Here is a 20,346-nt window from a genome sequence, read left to right as displayed (position 1 = left end):
TTCTCTGCACCTAGCCTGGCTTTTGAAACTGTTTTCTGTCCTTCAAATACAGTGTTACACTGGAGTTCTTCCTGCTAACAGAGTTAGGGCTTGGATCCTGAGAACTTCATTTGAACCCTGATTGGGTCAATAATATTTCTTTCCTTCTTTTGTAGCTCAAGAACTCCAAGAATATTTAGAGTGCAAGTAACTTCTCATCACCAAGTGAAACAGGAATTTCTTAAGCATCTGACCTTTCAGAACAGGAAGTCAGAATGTCCTAGACTTCCCTGCCTTGGCTTGTTTCACCCTATGAGAGACCTCAGCCTCCTGAGCTAGGGTGATGGGCGTGAGGTACTGGTTCTCTGCTAGGGTCAGAACTGTAATGACATTGACAATACAAGTCAACTGCTTATCATAAAGTGCTTTGGGAGCATATTAAGACTTTCAACAATGTGCCTTTCAGAACCCTGTAGGACACAAGTTTATCATGCTAGAGTCTGAGAGGCTGGTCTTATGGATGTGCTACACTTGAACCTTGAGGTCTGACTCCAATTCTGGTGTACATCAGCATTCATTTTCCTAAAAATATTTTCATAGGTAGCAAATAGGAAAATTATTTTGATTATCCCTCAATCTTTTTCCAGTTGTGTGTCTCAAACTGAAGCCTAGGCGCTGTCTCTGTGCGCTTCAGCTCAAGGCAAACACTCTACCACTTGACCCACAGTGCCACATGAGGTTTTGTGATGGTTCATTGGAGGTAAGAGTCTAACAGGCTTTCCTTCCCTAGGCTGTCTTCAAACTGTGATCTTCAGATCTCAGCCTCCTGAGAAAATAGTTTTCCAGAGCCACTGGAATCTGGAGTATTGTTTTTGCCAGACCTGGAGCTGGAAATTAGGGCCTGGATACTGTCTTTGAGCTTCTTTTTCTCAAGGCTAGCACTCTGTCACTTGAGCCACACCACAGCTTCTGGCTTTTTCTGAGTATGTAGCACTGAGGATTCAAACTCTGGCATTCATGCATGCTGAGCAAGATCTCTACCACTAAGCCACATTTCCAGACCCAACCTTACGATTTTATCCCTCAACTTGCCTATCCACAAGAAAAGGCTTCTGAGTATAAATCGTCTAAACAAATACATATAGGAAGTTGTCCAAAGATAAGACAAAACTCATACTGGGGACAGACTCTAACCATGTGATGACTTGACAAATGCCTCCATTTAATTAAGTATTATATTTCAAAACTTAATAAAGTATTAATGAAAATTAGTCAATGTACTGAATTATTGTGTATAATTTTATAATATATATACACAACATAATAAATATTATGTGTATAATAATACTAAAAACAATAAACAATAAAATGAGTAAAATAAAAATTAAATACAAAATTAATAATAATAATCATAATATGAAATAAACATACATATTTAACTATATATCTTATATTACACATGTACACAAATATTTTTTCTATTGCAGGGTCTTAATTCAGGCCCTGGGAACTCTAGCTTGAAAATCTTTTCCTCAAGGACAGGGATCTTAGTCTTCACCCCAGGTGCAAAAGAGTTACATGGACAGTGAGCTCAAATCCCAGCAATGGCAGAAAAACTGGCCCCAGTTCCAAGACAGTGACTTAATATTTGTAACAGGAACAGTTACGTTTATTCAGTTCCATACTGAACACTGAGAAAAATCAGTGTAGAATTTTGTATAGCTGTTCAGACATCCATCCCTTAAACCCAAAGTGTTTCTTGAGCACTACATAATTTTTTGTACGTTTTTTATTTTAAAAATGTTGTACAGATGGGTCACAGTTACATGAGCAAAGTAATGAGTACATTTCCTATTGAGCATAGTTGCCTCCTCGTTTGTTTTTCCCCTACCATCCCTTCCCTCCCATCTTCACAACTAACTTCCCTGCTGAGGTCTGTGACTTATTTATTTTTGGCTTGGCATGGGGTTTGAACTCAAATATTGGCAACTCTGCACCTTCTGTCACATTGCTATGGATTCATCAAAACTCTGAGTTCAAATCCCAGGCTATTAAAGAAAACTGGCAGAAACTCCAAACCAAGGAGCTTTATTATTTCAATTTAGTTAGTTAATTAATTAAGTAATTAATTAGTCAATTAATTTTGCCAACCGTGGGGCTTGAACTCAGGTCATGGTAACTCTGACTCAGTTTCACTCTCCCTAGGCTGGGGTGCAGCCTTGAGACCCAAAGCTGATCCTGGGACCCTAAGCCCAGAGGGCTTGCAGGAAGGAAAAAAAGCAGAACAGCACAAAAATTGGGGAGCTGTAGAGGGCTCAGGGTTTTACAATTTTTTTTTTCTTTACATAGTGAACATCCTGGGTCTGAATGACATGGTTTCAAAGTGGACCTGGCCTGCCATTGCTGATGGCTGGCAGGCTATCAAGGAAGCCATAAGCCAACATGTCAACATAGGCCCTCGGTTCAAATCCTAATCCTTACATTTACCAGTGGCAGGAGATCACAAGAGACTCGTTCCTATGCGTAAGAATACAGATTGAAAGAATAGTTTACGCATTTGTCTAGTCTAAGATTGGATGCAATAATCCTAGGATGCTGATTGACCTTAATTAATAGTTTATTAAGCATGAAAAGAATAATATTGTTTCAATGGAGATATAATAAATACCTAAGATTTGGTAGGAACGTAGTAGATGTCTTTCAGTCATAGACAGCTCTGGAACTCTTTAACAATATATATTTATTTTTATACAACCTCTGCCTAGCCATGTATTGCTGTTTTGGCTAAACTTGGGGCTTGATCTCAGTGCCGGCTAACCACCTGACAGCTTCATTGGCTAGAGGCTTCTGTGCTCACCCTCACCCAATCATGAATTCGGTCTGCTAGTCCCTGAGTTCAGATCCCAGCACTGCCAAAAATTTAATCTTTGAGTAAGAAGCCGAGTGTGACACATGTTTTCCTTTTCTGGGAGATTCCAGGGTGTCAGGCATGATAGAGAACACATCTACAAATCTAGATGGTATGTGATATGATGTAAACAATGTAATAAATGGTATAGGTGTCATGAAAGTCAATGAAATAATTCGTAAATAAATGAATAAAAAAGAAATAAAATGAATGACCACACTAAACGTGATATGGACTGAACATCTGTATGGAAGTATAAATCCTACCACACCAAACACGGTATCTGCTGACCATCTGTATGGAAGTATAAATCCTATCTTTAAAATGTATATACGGAATATGTTTTCCATGCCTGAGGCTTGAATTCTGCCCACCCCCATGAGAAAGCAATGCCGGGAAATCCTGAGATACAGGAAAAGTCATGGAATGCGATTGATAGCATCGAATAAGTAGTTAATTCATGATGTGACTAGGAAATGATAGGCAAGACTCATGGGGTATCACTTATTTGTAAAGCAGTGTTGATTAAGCATGACAATAATCATCACAGTCATGAAATGAAGGCATCTGGAAAGATCCAAGAATCAGTAGACACATGGTAGATTGGATTCCATCACAGGTTATCGTCTCTCCTACTCTATACAAATGTGTACTCATTTGCAAACTACCTTCAACTTATGAATGGATGACTACTGTGTACCCTCCCGCCCCACACCTGGGGGTCCATCTCAGGTCCTGGGAGCGGCCTTACTCCTTAGTAGCTCACAGGCTGGTATGCTCACATGGACCTATTCGTCAATTTGGTCTGCTGGTCCCCAAGTCCAGATCCCAGCAGTGCCAAAAGATTCATCCTGATGTCAGAAGCCAATTGTTGCACCTGTGTTCCTTTCCTGTGTAAGTCCTGGGTCTCAGCTAGGATGAAGAAGACATGGGCCACCCTGTGGCCATGGGAATAGGTTGTTATCATGTGAGGCAAGTTATACCTGTCATCATATACTGAAGAAAATACACAATACATCCATGAATAGCATACAAAATAGAATAACTACACTAAATGCACAATGCAGTCCACACACGGATTTGAATATACATCCCATGTTTAAATGATGCTTTCAGGACAATTGTGGCCTCCCTGTTGCTCGATCTCTGTTCCTGGGACCCGACCAGCTCCTTAGTGGCTCACAGTCTTGTGTGATCACGTGGACCCATTGTGCAGTTGGGCCTCTTAGGCCCAAAATTCAAATATCAGCACTGCCCAAATTTACCCTGTTGTGAGAAGCCAGTCATTGCACCAGTTTTCCTGTGCTGTGCAAGTCCGGGGTCTCAGCTAGGATGGAGAATGCACAGGCAACTCTATACTCATGGGAACAGGTTGTCATCCAGGACACCACAGTTATATCTGTCATCCTATACTCAAGAAAATATACAATACATCAAGGAATAAGACACAAAATAAAGAGAATGACTACACCAAATGCAAGATGCAGCCCATCCATGTATGGAAATATAGATCCTCTGTTGAAATGATAAATTTATGACCATATTGGCCCCCACCAGGGCTTCATCTCAGGTCCTGGGAACGACCTACCTCCTTAGTGCCTCACAGGCTAGTGTGTTCACCATGACCCATTCACCAATTGGGCCTGCTAGGGCTTGAGTTCAAATCCCAGCACTGCCAAAAGATTCACCTTGATTTGAGAAGCCAATTGATCCACCTGTTTTCCTGTCCTGTGAAAATCCTGGGTCTCAGCGAGGGTGGAAATTCTATATAGACAACTCTATAGCCATTCGAATAGGTTGTTATCCATGTCAGCATAGTTATATCTATCACCATACTCAATAAAATAAACAATACATCCATGAATAAGACACAAAATAAAAAGAATAACTACACTGAATGCAAGATGCATACCAAACTTGTAGGTAAAGAGAGATCCTATGTTTAAAAAAGGCGGGCTTGTTATATTGTCCAGTACTGGGGCTTCAAATCAGGCCCTTGATGAGGCTTGACATTCTAGTCTTCAAGGATGGTGAGATTTCTCTTGCCCCAAAATGCAACAGAGCTACCCAGACCTCAGTTCAAATCCCAGCACTGACAAAAGATTCATTCTGTTGTCAGAAGCCAGTTGTTGAACATGTTTTCCTCTCCTGTGAAAGAACCGGGCTTTCACTAGGATATAGAATGCATAGGCAACCATATAACTATGGGAACAGATTGTCATCCATGTCAGCACAGTATACCTGTCACCATACTCAGTAAAATACACAATGACTCCATGAATTAGACACAAATTAAGGAGAAGTGCACCGAATGCAAGATGCTGTCCACACATGTATGTAAATATAGATCCTATATTTGAATTATGAATTTATGACTATCTGTACCTCCCTGGGACTCGATGTCAGTTCCTAGGAATGGCCCATCTCCTTCGTTGCTCACAGGCTGGTGTCCTCATCTTGACCATTTCCCCAATTGGGCCTGATAGAGTGTGAGTTCAAATCCCAACACTGCCAAAAGATGAATCCTGATGTGAGAAGCCGATCGATTCACCTGTTTTCCTGTCCTGTGAAAGTCCTGGGTCTCAGCTTGGATGGAGAATGCATAGGAAACCCTATAGCCAGGGCAATAGGTTATCTTCCATGTAAGTTCTATTATATCTGTTACATTATTTAGTAAAATACACAATACTTACATAAGACAGAAAATAAGGAGAAAAGTACTCCAAAGGCAAGATACAGTCCACACATATGTGTAAATATAGATCCTATGTTTAAATTATTAATTTATGACTATCATGGCCCACCCTGGGGATCAATGTCAGATCCTGGGATGGCCTAACTCCTTTGTTGCTCACAGGCTGGTGTGGTCACCTTGAACTATTCACCAATTGGTCCTGCTAGGCCCTGAGTTCAGATCCCAGCACTACCAACAACTGGATCATGCAATAAGAAGCCAAGTGTGAAACTTTTTTCCTTTTCTCTAAGAGTCCTGGGTGTCTAGCATGATGGAGAACATGTCTACAAATTTAGATTCCATGTGATATGATGCCATCAATGTAATAAAGGGAATCGGTGTCATCATAGTAAAATCAATGGTAAATAAGTGAATGAAACAAAAGTACAAGGAACAACCACACCAAACATGTATGGACTGAACATCCATAGGTAAGTACAAATTTTATATTTACAATGTATATAAATAGTATGTTTTCCAAGGCAGGGGCTTGAATTTTGGCTTAGATTACAGGCTTGACTTTCTTATCTTCAAGTACGGTGAGCTTCCGCTTCTTCCACAGTGCTGTAGATTCACCTAGACTCTGAGTTCAAATCCAAAGCCTGGCAGAATAAACTGGGTGAATTGCAAGCCAGGGAGCTAATCTCTTTTAATTATTTTTTGCTCAGCAGGGGGCTTGAACTAAGATTGTGGTAACTCTGCCTCAGCTTTGACATCCTATGCTGGGGTGCAGCCACTGGACCCACAGTAGATCCTGGGATCCTAGACCCCCAGGCCTTGTGTGGCAAAAATGTACAGAAAAAAATGCAGCGAGATGGCCTTATTTATGTTTTCTTCTTTTGCACGGTGACCCTCCTTGGCCTGAATGACACTGTTGCAAAGGGTACTTCACCTTTCATTGCTGAAGATTGTCAGACTTTTGAGGAAGTCATAGGTCCACATTGAAATGTAGGCCCTGATTTCGAATCCCAGTCATGACACCAATCAATGGCAGGAGATACTAAGAGACTCGTTCCCATCCATGGGAATAACAAGGTAATATTATCAATGTCACAGTTGAATGAGTTGATGGTGAATGACGCTCCTATAAAATTAGACAGCATCATTTCAGAAGACTGACTTTATTTAATATTTATGAAACATTGCATACAGAATGCAATAATTTCAGGATATTGATTGATTTACTTAATAGTTTGTTAACCATGAAAACAAAAAGATTAATTTCATGGAGACATTATAAATACACAAGAATTGGTAGGAATGTAGTCTATTTAACTGAATAATGTATAGACATCTCTGGCACTCTATAAAGATATACATTTACTACCATCTGTATGTCAATCTGTTCTTATTTTGTCAACCGCTGTGGCTCGATTTCAGGTACTCGGGACTGCCTGTCAGCTCAATTTGCCACAGGATGGCAGGCTGACACTGACCCATTCATGAATTGGGCCTTGAAGGCTGTGAGTTCAGATGCCAGCACTCCCAAAAAATAAATCGTGTAGTAAGAAGCTGATGGTGACACATGTTTTCCTTTTCTGTGAAAGTCCTGGGTGTCAGGAAGGACGTGCAATACATATGCAAACCTATATCCTATGTAATCAATGTAATCACTGTTCTATTTGTCATAATAGTTAATAAAATGAGTAGTCAATACATGAATAAAACAAAAAATAAAATAACTACACTGAATGCAATATGGAATCAACATATGTTTAAAAATATAAATCATATATTTAAAATGTAAACAAATAATATGTTTTCTAGTGGTGGGCATCTATTTCAGGCCTAAGAAACAGACTTGAATTTCTTGAATTCAAGGAGGCAAGCTTCCCCTTCCCACACAGTGCAACGGCAGGGTTACCTAGACCATGAGTTCAAATCCCAGTCCTGGCAGAAAAAAAATGGCATCTCTATGCTATGTGATGCCCAATTCGTAGGTATTTCATTTGGCCTCCATTTAATGAAGGTGATTGTTTAAATGCTTCATAAAGTATTAATAATATCGACCAGTGTCCTATTATGTAATTGTGTATAATTTTATCCTCAAATCATTCAAGTACTGCCCATTTTATCATGACATACATCACATTCCTTTGGTAATCATATGAATAGGAAGGAATTTCATAGGATCTCCTGCCATTTGTTGGTGGCAGGACCAGGATTCAAGCTGTGAGCTCCTGCTCCAACCACTTAAACCTGAGGATAGGGAACTCACAGGTCTGTCCAAGAACATCAGCAAAACCAGGCATCAGTGACTCTCAGCAGTCCTCCTTAAACTTACAAGGCTGTGAAAGGAAGATCATGGTCAAAGTCACCCTAGGCAGGAAAGTCCTTGAGACTCCTGTCCAACTTGTGCCATCAAAGACAGAAGTAAAGCCGTGTGGCTCCAGTGGTAGAGAGCTAGCCTTGATCAAAAACAACTCACAGATTGTGCCCAGATCCTGAGTTCTAGGTCTGGGAACAAACAGACATACACAACAATCTGTGCAGCCATCCTGCTAAAGTGGGTCACTCTCTTGTCCCCAACTGGATTGGACAGAGTTCCCTGGGAAAGGGGCTGCCTTCATTTTGACTCCACCCATTCTGCCTGCACCAGAAGATTCCAGCCACACCTCTATTGTTTCATGGTTCTTTCTGACCAATGGGATACAAGAATGGTGGCCACACCCACATTCCTTGCTGCCCAGTAGCACCTTGATTCGCTCTGTTTGTTGACACCACTACCTCCCCTCCGACCCGGACCGCGCCTCCCCTGTGTCCCACAGTCTGGCCCATGCCCTGCCACAAATGTGCCCCAGGGGTGGGGCTGGGGGTTGACCTGAGGATGCCACCCCCATCCCCAAGCGGCTAGTGTCCAGGATACGGGGAGATGCAGGTTGGGTGAGGAGTGCGCGCCAAAGATCCCCTGGCCTGGAGCAGTGGGAGCCACACAGCAGCACATCTGTGCCTTTCCACTCCCTGGTGGGAACCCAGTGGCTTTAGTCAGAGGTGGGGAGCAGCATGACTACACCTGCCTTCTGGGTTTTTTCCTTTTTTTCTGGGGATGGGAGGTGTTGGATGCAGAAGATAGACACCCTTGCTGTGTGAGCCCTTGTCTTCTGTGCTCAGTCAAATTTTCACCTGAAGAGAGAGAGAGAGACAGAGAGAGAGAGAGAGAGAGAGAGAGAGAGAGAGAGAGAGAGAGAGAGAGAGAGAGAGAGAGAGAGAGAGAGAGAGAGAGAGAAAGAGAGACAGAGACAGAGACAGAGAGACAGAGACAGAGACAGAGACAGAGAGACAGAGAGATAATCTTTTTCCTTGTACAGCCTGACTGTGCTCAGGTGAGTGATCAGTTGGCAAATTGCAGGTACTGCATGCAGGAGTCTTCTGTCACCTGTCTGGATGTGTGTGTGTGTGTGTGTGTGTGTGTGTGTGTGTGTGTGTGTGTGTGTGTGTGTGTGTGTGTGTGTAGAAGTGGGTTGTAACAAGGAGGATGAAAGCTTTGGTAACTTCTACCTGTTATCTTTGAGGCATGTATGGGCTTCACAGCTGAGGTCTGGGGGCCTGGAAGGGTGAGAGGCTTGAAGGGGACACAGCACAGTTAAATTACAAGAACAAGGGATCTGTGTGCAAAGGAGCTGTGTACTCCCTTGGGCCTGGTTGGTGGCAGTGGGAGCTTGGGAGGACCTGGGAGTGTGGCCTGCAGGGGATGGCTTCCCAGGAGGACAAAGAGCATGGTCAACTCTTAGTAAGGATATGAATTCTGCTAGTATGGAGCGCAACAGCATAGGTCAGTCTCTGGGTCTTCTCATAATGATGTCTAATGAGCGAGGCCAACCCTATTTTAAATCTTGAGCTGTGATCTTCAGATCTCAGCGTCCTGAGACTCTGGTTCTTTTTGGTATATTAGGGTTTGACCTCAAAGCCTTAGGCTTGCCAGTCAAGTCTTCTACCATGCGAGTCAAGCTTTTCTGTCATGGGCATTTCTGAGATGGAGAATTAATATATGCTCATTCTGGGCTAGATCATCGTCCTCCTATCTGTGACAGACCTGAGCCACGAGGCCCGTTCTTCTGTAGTTGGGATGGTATATATGTAGCAACATGCTCAGTCATTGGTTTAGATGGATTGTTCCAAACTCAGTCTACGGCAGCCGATTCTTGACCAGAGGTGAATCTCTAGGTTGGGCCTCAACCATTGGACTTCAATTTCCTCATGGGACAGTTGTGAGGAAACAAGGGATTGATACAGAGGGATCTCTGGAGCAGGGACAGGCACAGAGGGAGGGGCCATCTGATACTGTTCTTGGCAATTCTGTGAGCATATGATAGGAAGATACCCGGAAAAATCTCAGATGGTGTGTGTTATTAACGGTGCAACAGTTATGTGATTATGAAACAAAACATGGCTCTCTTTCTTTATTACTCTATCCCCATGAGTAACGGGATCCTTCACTTTGTTCAGTTTTGAAGCTGGGGAAACTGAGGCATAGAGAAGCTGGGTGACCTACTAATGACTCCCAGCTGACAGGAAACTCCGCCTGACTTCTCTGCCATGCTCCCTAGTACAATGGGTGCTATTCAGTCCACTTCTTGTGGTGGGAAGTCCACTTCATTTCAGTCATGAGGCTTGAACTTTGGGCCTAGGGCAGCTCCCTGAGCTCCTCAGCTCAAAGCTACCATTCCACCCACTTGAGTCACAGCACCACTTCCAGTTTTTTGATGGTTCTTTGGAGATAAGGGTCTCACAGGTGTTCCTGCCCAGGCTGGCTATAAACCACAATCTTCATATCTCAGCTTCCATTGTACTTAGGATTATAGGCCTGAGCCACCAGCACCTGGTGGCTCTTTGTCTCTCAGGAACTGATTCAATGGGTGCTGGAGGAGGTGGTCCAGCATCCCCATGTGGCTGGAACCAAGGTGGTCCTCTCATTCTCGAGGTAGGCTGTCGGTCAGGAGCTGTCTCGTTCAGTCTGTTTTACCAGCTCCATAAGCTAAGTCCCTCTGTGCCCTGGCTACACTGTGACAGTTATACATTGTCCATCTAGCATTACTGGACTCAGTACTGTGTTCAATGTTCTTTTCTAGCAAAAATTCCTGGTTAAAATTATGATACAGAGTTATAGAATGAAAATGTAATGCCATCTTAAGAAAGTCATTTAGGGTTCTGGGAATGTGGTTTCATGGTATGGTGATTGCCTAGCATGCATGAAACCCTGGGTTCAATTCCTCAGTACCACATAAATTGAAAAGGAAACACTGGAAGTGGTCCTGTGCCTCAAGTGGTGGAGGGTTAGCCCTGAGGGGAAAAAACGCTGAAGAATAATTCCCAAGCACCGAGTTTCAGCCCCCGGACTTCCAAAACAACAGCAACAACAACAATGAACATTTAGTTAGTAAATGCGAAATAAAGAACCCATACTTGGAATATATAATTGCTCCTTCCATGCTGATACCTGACAATAGTTCCTCATACATGTACTTTACCTATGTTAGGATACTGTGTTGAAAAAAACCTTTTGTTCATTGGGTCACGGCAATTAATGCTAGGAATGTGCTTAGATGTCAGGTGAAGATTAATTCTGGAAATTCAAAGATTCTAGGCTTTTGAGTGGGGTCACTGCTAATCACAATGAGAAGGATAGTGTAAGTGAGATTCAGAAACTATTTTGGCCAGTCATCTTACAAAAAAAGCAGAGGCTAATTTACAGTTGTGACATAAGAGAAGGAATAACTCCAGATGGAAAGAATAAATGATAGTAACTAAGGTATAGCAGAACCCGTTCTAGGGAACCATTTTTGCTTATTAAAGAACTAGTTATCAACTAGGCTTATTCCTCATTGTCTTTAGCATTCAAAATCTCCTAGGCTAGTTCTTAATCTCTGTGTGATGAATGTATCTCCTTCTATGCTGATCTTTCATACCTGATCTCCTTTGCTTTCTAAAAATCTGTCTTGCTGTATTTATCTATGAACATTTCCTAATACTAAATACACCTACAATGATGAAAGAGGATGCTAATGTAAGAGTCCCATAGCTCATGAGTCATTTATGTAACAAAATGGAAAAGGAGGACATATTTATTGCTACCTTAATTATTCTGAAAAGCTGCAATGTCACATCATATGGTTCATATTTCCATTCTTTGTCTACATAGTGACATTAAGTGCACATAAATGCAAATATGAGCGGGGTGCTGGTGGCTCATGCCTGTAATCCTAGCTACTCAGGAGGTTGAGTCCAGAGGATTGTGGTTCAAAGCCAGCCTGGTCAGGAAAGTCCATGAAACACTTATCTTCAATTAACCCCAGAAACCCAGAAGTTGTGCTGTAGCTAAAGTGGTAGAGTGCTCAAGTTGTGCTGAAGAGCTGAGAGACAGTGCCCAGGATCAAGGTTCAATCCCCACAACCAACAAAAAAGTGCAAATATAAGTTTAAGTTTCCCCCAAAGGAATGATGAAGTCAATAGTAATCTTCCCAAATGATTTGGTAGTGCACATACTTTTACTGAGTTACTTGTTATGGCTTCTTTGCTAAACATATTCTCTTCTTCAAAAATTGTCAAATATTAGCTTTATAATAAACTTCATCTAATATTTCTAGGTTCAAAAGAGTAGTCCATAGAGTTGATGTCACTTAGCTTTCTTACTGTCTTAGTTCAAAGCCAACCCAGGCAAGAGAGTCTGTCCAACACTTATCTGTAATTAAACACCAAAAAAGCCAGAAGTGTTTGAAGTTTAAAAGTTGATACTCCTGGAAAAATAAAACCTAAGAATATAAAGGAGTCTGGGAAGTTCAATTTGCATCCAGCTTGGACAGTATAGGCTTTGAGACACTACCTATAATTAACCAGCCAAAGCTGGGATACCAGTCAAGAGCAAGATTGCTGAATTACAGCTTTAAGCTTTTGCATACATACATACATACAAACATACACATACACACATAGGCACTTATAATAACCTAGACAGAGTTGCCAAAAATGGATGACATTAATTTATACATTTAGAAAAACCAATTTTTAAAGGTTTGGTTTAATATGGTATGAAGAGAGTAATTGTGTGACATCTTTCTTCTACCTATATGTACCACAGGAAGCCATTTCCTTATTTACGTGCCTCTGTATCCATGGAGAACAATGCTAGGTTTGGGGCTTTTTTCAATTTTTTTTAATGGTACATCCTAGAACTTGAACTCTTGGCATGGACAGGGTCTCTGATCCTGTTTATGCTCAACGCTCAAGCCCTACCACTTCAACCTCAGTGCCACTTGAGTCTGGCTTTTGCAGAGAAGTTTTTTGGAGATAAGATTCAAAGAAACCTTCCTGCCTGGCAAGGCTTTGAATCATAATTTTCCTATCTTAGCATACTGAATATCTATGATAGTTAAAAAAGTCTAAATATAAATAATATTAGCAAGTGTTCTGATCTCAAAAATACCAGTGGAGGAAAAATGATGCAGCTCAGTTTATTGTGGTGTTCTTTTCAGAACAAGGAGGGTGTCACATTAGCAGAGGTGTAGTATTTATTCAAAATAGAGATAAGGTATTCATGATGTGAATTAAGGAATTTTAAGGTGTCCCTTACAAGTTGGAAACTGTTGGGCTAGGATGACTTTATGGCATAAATTTTGGGATTGATGGTCATAGACATAATAGCTTACTCTTATAAACAATTGCTTACTCTTGAAGAATTAATTATTACACATGCTTCACAGTTTTATCCTCTACAAGAATGTGGCTATTTTTCTGTTTACTTCTCAATCTGTAACACCCCATTGGAAACTGCATCTATTGCAGAATTACTTAACATGCAAACAGGTACTGTTTTGAATCGCTTCGGAATGTTGAGAATTTAAAAATGAGTAGTTGTTAGTCATAGGAATTTTGAAGAACACATATATTCTGTCCTCTTAAAAACTTACTTACTTTTAAAATTATGTGTTTCCATAGTATTAAACTGGGTCCGGTCGTGGGGCCTGAACCCTGGGCCTGGGTGCTGTCCCTCAGCTCTTCAGCTCAAGGCTAGCGCTCTACCACTTGAGCTTCCGGCTTTTTTCTTTTTGCTTATGTGGTGCTGAGGAATCGAACCCTGGGCCTCAGGCATGCAAGGCAAGCGCTCTACCACTGAGCCATCTTCCCAGACCCTGTTTTCTGTTTTACAATGAGAAAGTACTATATTTATTCTTTTTTGAAAAATTTGGCAAGTATATTGTGAAAATAGTGTCTAGTTGGATAACATTCAAGTTGATGAACCTCTGATAAATAAGGGGTAATTAATTCAAATTAGAAGCCAAATAGCATTGATTTTTAAAATGTTACTATATAAAGAATAATATTTACTGTGCCAATACTGTAAAATTACATTTTATGCAGCTTATTTTTTCAATTTTATTATCAAATTGATGTACAGTGACTTTACAGTAATTGTAAGGTAGTGAATAAAAAACATTTCAAACTTGTTACCCCTCCCTCATTTTTCTCACAGTTTTCCTTCACCCCTTCACCCCTCACAAGTTGTAAAGTACATTTCCAACATATTGTCTTGTGAGTATTGCTATTGCATTGGTTTGCCTTTTGTCCTTTGTCTCACCATTATGCTCACCATTGTCTCACCATACAGAAGGGATAAATCATAGGGGAAAATCCCAAAGAACCACAAATGAAAAAAAAATCTGGTTCCATATCTTGGAATTCATTTTGCTTAGCATCAGCTAATATGGTTACATATATGCATAACAAAGCCACTGGAAAATAATAGCTGCATGGATACTATATCATGAAAACAGCATGTTAACATTTTGATGGTAAAGGTGGCATTAGGATTGGTGAATTTGCGGTTCTAATAAAGGATTTTCAACAGTTTTAAATTTATGACAGGTAAAATTTAATAGTTCAAAATTTTTAATAACTTAGCCTATTAAGAAAATTTAAAATTGCCTGGAAGAATAGGCTTTCATGCAAAGAAATCCAAGGAGACTTAGTAGAGAGGGAGCAATGTGGATGAAGATGGCTCTTTTTCAAACTAAACAAACAAACCTCAGAAACCTTGCTGTAAATCCTGTAGGTTCCCTTGGAATTGTCCTTACCCAGGAACTATATTCTCACTGTTTGAAAGAAGGTTGTATTGGAATTTAAATGAAAAGTTCTTAAAAAAATAAGGCATCAAAATGTGTGAATTTACCTTTAATTACCAAACAGTAATTCTCTGAAAAAGATAATTTGAGTCAAAATATTTAGGGAGAAAGTGCCCTCCACAATGAAAGAAGGTGTTGGGATTACACATTTCTGTTTGTAACACTTTCCACAATGTCTTTGGACGTGAAGCAGTGAAACACAGAAAAAAATTTGATTGGATACTTCAAACCAATGATTTCACATTTCTAAGTGGCTCACAAAAAATAATATTCTTATTAATATGAGGTAGTGAAGACTTCTTTTATTACATATGCCAAAAAGTTCAGAAAAGAATTGAAAAAATGGAAAAATTAATAATAAAAGTTTTCTTAGAAGCCTTAGCTAAGCGTATTGACTTCAGCAGTGAAGGGAGGCCAAAATTTTTTGATGTAAATTGTGTTAGTATTTTTACTCCCTAAAGTGATTTTACAGAGCCCATTTGGCTCACTACAATGCAGAACTGATTGAATGAAGACATGAAAATACATTCCACATCCAAATGAGGCAACTTGAAGAGTTTTAAAAGAGAAATAATGAAGATGTAGCAGGGGTGGAGCCCGTATGGTCCTTCAGCTTCACTAGACTAGAAGCCAAGAAGCTGTGATTAATTGGAACTCTGGCAAGAGCTAAGAGTAGGACATAGAAGTAGGACATAGAAGCATTTTCCTTTTGTAACAGACACTTTCTTCCAAGGTATGGGTGATTTAACTCTATTCTCCTCCATACATCTTGGTGAACAAATGCAAGACCAAGAGAAAAATAATCTATTACAATAATTTTGCATAGAATAACTTCACTGTTCCTGATATGGTATCTAAGGAGAATCTTAAGAGAGAACATAAAAAGTGCAGTATTTTTTGGTTTCCTCTAAGCATCTTCTTAGCAAAATATATCTTTGAGGTTAGACAATTCTGATTGAACCAACAAGTGATGGAGTACTTATTTTTGTTGGCACTTTAGACACAAGAAGTCTTTCAAGGTAAAAGAAAAAAATATATAGCCAAGTATTTGTGATCACAGCATCTTGGACTGTTTTCTGGAGACAAGGTTTTACATTAGATTTCTCCTTATTAACATAGATGTTGTTTCATGGCAACCAAATACAAGAGGGAATTTTATGGACTCACTTGGCCAATTAAACAGCATGAAAGAAGAAAATGGCAAATAATATTTAATAAAATTACTTTGACCAATTACTTTGCCAGAAGAAAGAAGGAAAAATATAATTCAAAATCAATTGACTTAAAAGTATGAAGAAAGAGTAGTGAAGAGAGATTAGAGAAAATATGGAGGATTGTTTTCTCTCCAGTGGATTAATGGGTTCTTGATCTTGTTTCTTCCATTCTACCTCACAAACTACCCAGTGTGCCTCAGGACTGGATTATCCAGTTCAGACAGAAAACTCCTAGAAGAAAGATACTGTATGCAGCTGATATAGGTGATTTATAACCTTAGACAATCTATTTAATTCTATTCAAAATTCTCCCCTATCCCAAACTTCCCTCTTTGAACAGCTTTGTTTGCTTTTCCCACGACTGCCCTTCATTAACTGATTAAAATTTTGAGTGGTCATATTCATACTATCTAGAGATTGCTGTTTGGTTGTGATTTTTGTGTGTTTTTGTTTCTAGTTGGGTTTTTAACTGAATTTTAAAAGTTTGTGCAATTGTGTTACAATTAAATATATCCATCTAATTGTCCAATGCTCCTAGATCAGAGTCACTCCTTCTATCATTCTCAACCAACCCTTTCTCCAAGATTTATTTCCAATTTACCACTTCCTTCATCTTATATGTACATTCAGTATTCTAGCTGTATTTGCTCCTTGTTCATTTTTCATTCATTCTATGTCTTTACTATAATTCCTCTTTGGTTTCAACTTCCTGGTTGTCATTCTGTTAAACTGTCTATTAACACTTTGAAAGGTTTATATACATTCCATGGAGTTTCAATCCTGCATATTCTTGAAATGATGTCAGCTTATATTTCCATAATTCATTCATCTGCAGCAACAATTTGCAAGACTAGAGACGGGAAGCACCTAAACATGATTTTTTCTCAACTGTTTGAAAGATTAATCTCTAGTCAAAAAGAAAGTTAAAAAATGGCTTAGAATGTATTCCTAACTATGCTTTTTTATAAATGGCTTTGTACAATCGTGTGATTCTTTTATTTTACATGGAATAATATTTTCTACAACCTATAAGTTTTGGAAAAAGAAGAAAATTAAAATTTTTTCCAAGATAGGAATATGATAGAAATAGAAGACAGATATTATGTTTGTCATATCTCTGATTAATACCCATTTTCAAGACTTAAAGTCATATTTCTTACTATGTTAGACAGAGGGAAAACATAAAATAACATATGATAAGGCAACTATTTGTGATTGTTTAAAATGTACCTTATTAAATGATGAAATTTATTAGCTAACGTTTGGGTTTGAAATTTAGGAGGCTGACATATTAAACACATTTCTGAAAGTCCCATACTGAAAAACACAAATTGTGGCTGGTACTATTTCTACACTTTAATGAATGGTTGAACATGTTTGGAATTAGTGCTGTGTAAATAATTCAACTGAATTGTAACTTGCTCCCTACACTTGAAAAACTTGTAAAGTCACTAAATATCATCAACTTGTCAAATGTTATTTTGGCGAAAGTGATTTTAAAAAGTTTATTTGAAAAAGAATATACTTTCAGGAGATTAAATGTAGATTATCATTGGTTTGAGAGTGACATTTTTATACCACAGAACCATGTTGTACTGAAGTCCCAGTGTTTTGAAGCACTCCTTAGTGCTTCAAATATTTTTCTGAATTACATTTGACCTCTAAGTCAAGTTTTCGGGCTTTGGTAGACCAATTATAGTTCTATCCTTCTAGGAACTATTTTTTGGCCCACTTATTTTGGACTAAAATCTTTAGTTAATCATAGGTGGGGGGTATTAAAAATAATCTTATGACGCTTTGTGAACTTGTTCACTCATATGGGCTGGTCATCTGTAAATTGAATGTTTGAATTACAGTACTTTCTCTCAAATTTTGTGATCTCATCCTTCATTTTAAGTTGCCTTGCATTTCACAATTGCTTACTGCTAATTCCTGCATCTCAAGGAATTGGGGCCCTGAAATATAGGAAATGCGAAATTGAGATGGGTCTTCAATTACTTTGTGTTGATATATTGCATGGGCCTGGGTGAAAAGTCTTGCCCCTGTTATCTGATGATGCAGGTAACTGGGCCTTGGCATCCTAGGACCCATGGGTACTGCAGAAGAATAATATTTTTTAGAAATCTTAGCAAAATTTGAGCATAATCAGTAAGAATGCTTCAGAAATATGGACAAAAACAGTTTGGGACAAGCAAGTTAAAACAATAAACAGAGCAGCAGAGTAAAATCCATTAGAGATTAGAGGAAAACATGGTTTTTTTATCATGTGGATTCAGAAGAGCAAGAACAGTTATAATGTATCACAAGTTTATACTAAAAAGATTGCATTGATACGTTTTCTAGTCTAATACATATTTGAAACCTAAATATTTATATTCCAATTCTATTTATTGGAGTAAATAAATATCAATTTATTGGTCAAATTATCAACTAATTCTAGTAAGTTTCATTGTGTGAAATATAAAATCAGCACATATAAATATAAAATATATAACTATATATAATATGATTAAAAGACACACATTTTGTATTGTTCTGTTGTAGTTACTGTATCAAAGGCAACTCTGTTTTAAAGTATGATTCCATTATCTCTACTTCAGTGTTTGATAGAATTAGACCTAAAGCTTTATCATTTGTAGATTTACAGCATGGAGGCAAGAGGAAACACTGTGATTAAAACATTATCAATTTAATGCCTAATAATGAGGAGAAACATATGCACTTCTCCTGCAACTATGAAAATATTTGGTGATAAAAAGGCAGTAGTGTAAGTTCCTGCTAGGAACTTACAGACAGGCCAGGACATTAAGTAATCATGGATACAAACAATTTTTTCACCTTCTTGGCTTTAGCTACTTTTAAATGAAAGGTATAATAAACAATTATATTTTGATAAAATACCTTCTCGTCTGAACAGTTCTGTTTGAACTGTTCATCTCTCTATGATCCCTTGTAACCAAGATTAGTTTTGTTCTAGTAAGAAAATCTTTGCTGTCAGGGTAAGGTATTCTGGTTGGTCTGTTCCCACATGGAAGAAGGGTAAAGGCTCAGGTAGACATTTGTTCCAGTAACACCTCATTTGGGAAAATGTCAACTGAAGAAGTTTAGAAGTAGCTCTTAAGCAACGCTTAGTTTGAATCCATTAGGTCCACAAAGCTGGATAAATAAGTACTTGAAAAAGCCATCACCTTTGGACCTAACTATAAATAATAGAGAGTATGATCAAATTCCAAATAAAAAGACAAGATATTCATTGGCAAAAACGTTTGCAAATGTGAGCAATTGACTGATCAATATAATTTTTTCCACTATTCACAGAATTTTAGGGAAATAAGATCGATAGCATTGTTAGGAACAATAAGGTTTCCTTGTTACAAGTAGGCACCCATAGATATAAGCCTGTATAAAGATTGCATCATTAACTATTATAATTAGAGGATATTACATGCTTCCGCAGCACGTATACTCAAATTACAATACAGAGATTAACATGGCACTTGCACAAGGATAATATGAAAATTTGAGAAGTATTCCATATTTTTCATTCTTCAGATGCAAGAAATGAAAAAAGTGATTAAAAAGTTGATTACAAAATTACAAGTGTAACAATACACGTAATTCATATAATCAAATTTAGTTTGACATCAGTGTATTAAATCACCTCAGAAAGGCGTTTACATAGCATAAACTTTACAAAACTTTTCAAATTAGACAACATTGTCATTTTATCCCAAAGAAAAATAATAAAGACCTAGAAAAAAAGGAATCAAACTGTTTCTATATGGAATACAATCGGAAAGGACACATTAATGAACGTATATATTATAAAATAATATAGAATTCAAAGTATATATAGGAGAAAATAAATTATGAACATTATGCAAACATAGAATATAGAATATTTTAAAATATACTTTTTCAGACAAGCACCAGAAATATTTTGGTTTCTGTACTACTCATTTCAACAGGTATATTAAAATTATTTCTTATTAGAAAATCACAAACACTGAAGAAATTATTGTACATGTTTACAAAAACTATTGAATACATTTTTCCATCCAAGGCAGGCAATTCACTTGGAAGAATTCCGCGGAATCAATGAATTTTTACAGTAAAATATTGGTGCTGCCGGGCACTGGTGGTTCATGCCTATAATCCTAGCTGCACAGGAGACTGAGATCTGAGGATCATGTTTCAAAGCCAGCCTGGGAAGGAAAATCTGTGGTACTCTTATCTCAAATAAACCACTAGAAAACTGGAAGTGGAGCTGTGTCTCAAGTGGTAGAGGGCTCACCTTGAGCTGAAGATCACAGGGATAGCTCCAGGACCAGAATTCAAGCCCCATGACCGACCAAAAAAAAAAAAAAACCCACAACAACAACAAAAATCAAACAA

At 38.6% G+C, this 20,346-nt stretch overlaps 1 pseudogene; it reads left to right on the top strand.

Annotated features, from left to right (window-relative positions):
* Window positions 1-19,396: 19,396 nt before the first annotated feature.
* On the top strand, window positions 19,397-19,493 carry LOC138822097 (U6 spliceosomal RNA; annotated as a pseudogene).
* Window positions 19,494-20,346: the final 853 nt, after the last annotated feature.

This window comes from Dipodomys merriami, unplaced genomic scaffold, assembly GCF_024711535.1.
Source record: "Dipodomys merriami isolate MVZ:Mamm:240054 unplaced genomic scaffold, mDipMer1.0.p SCAF_987, whole genome shotgun sequence".
Lineage (NCBI taxonomy): Eukaryota > Metazoa > Chordata > Mammalia > Rodentia > Heteromyidae > Dipodomys > Dipodomys merriami.
Note: the sequence above shows the minus strand (reverse complement) of the source record. Positions and strands in the feature narration are given on the sequence as shown.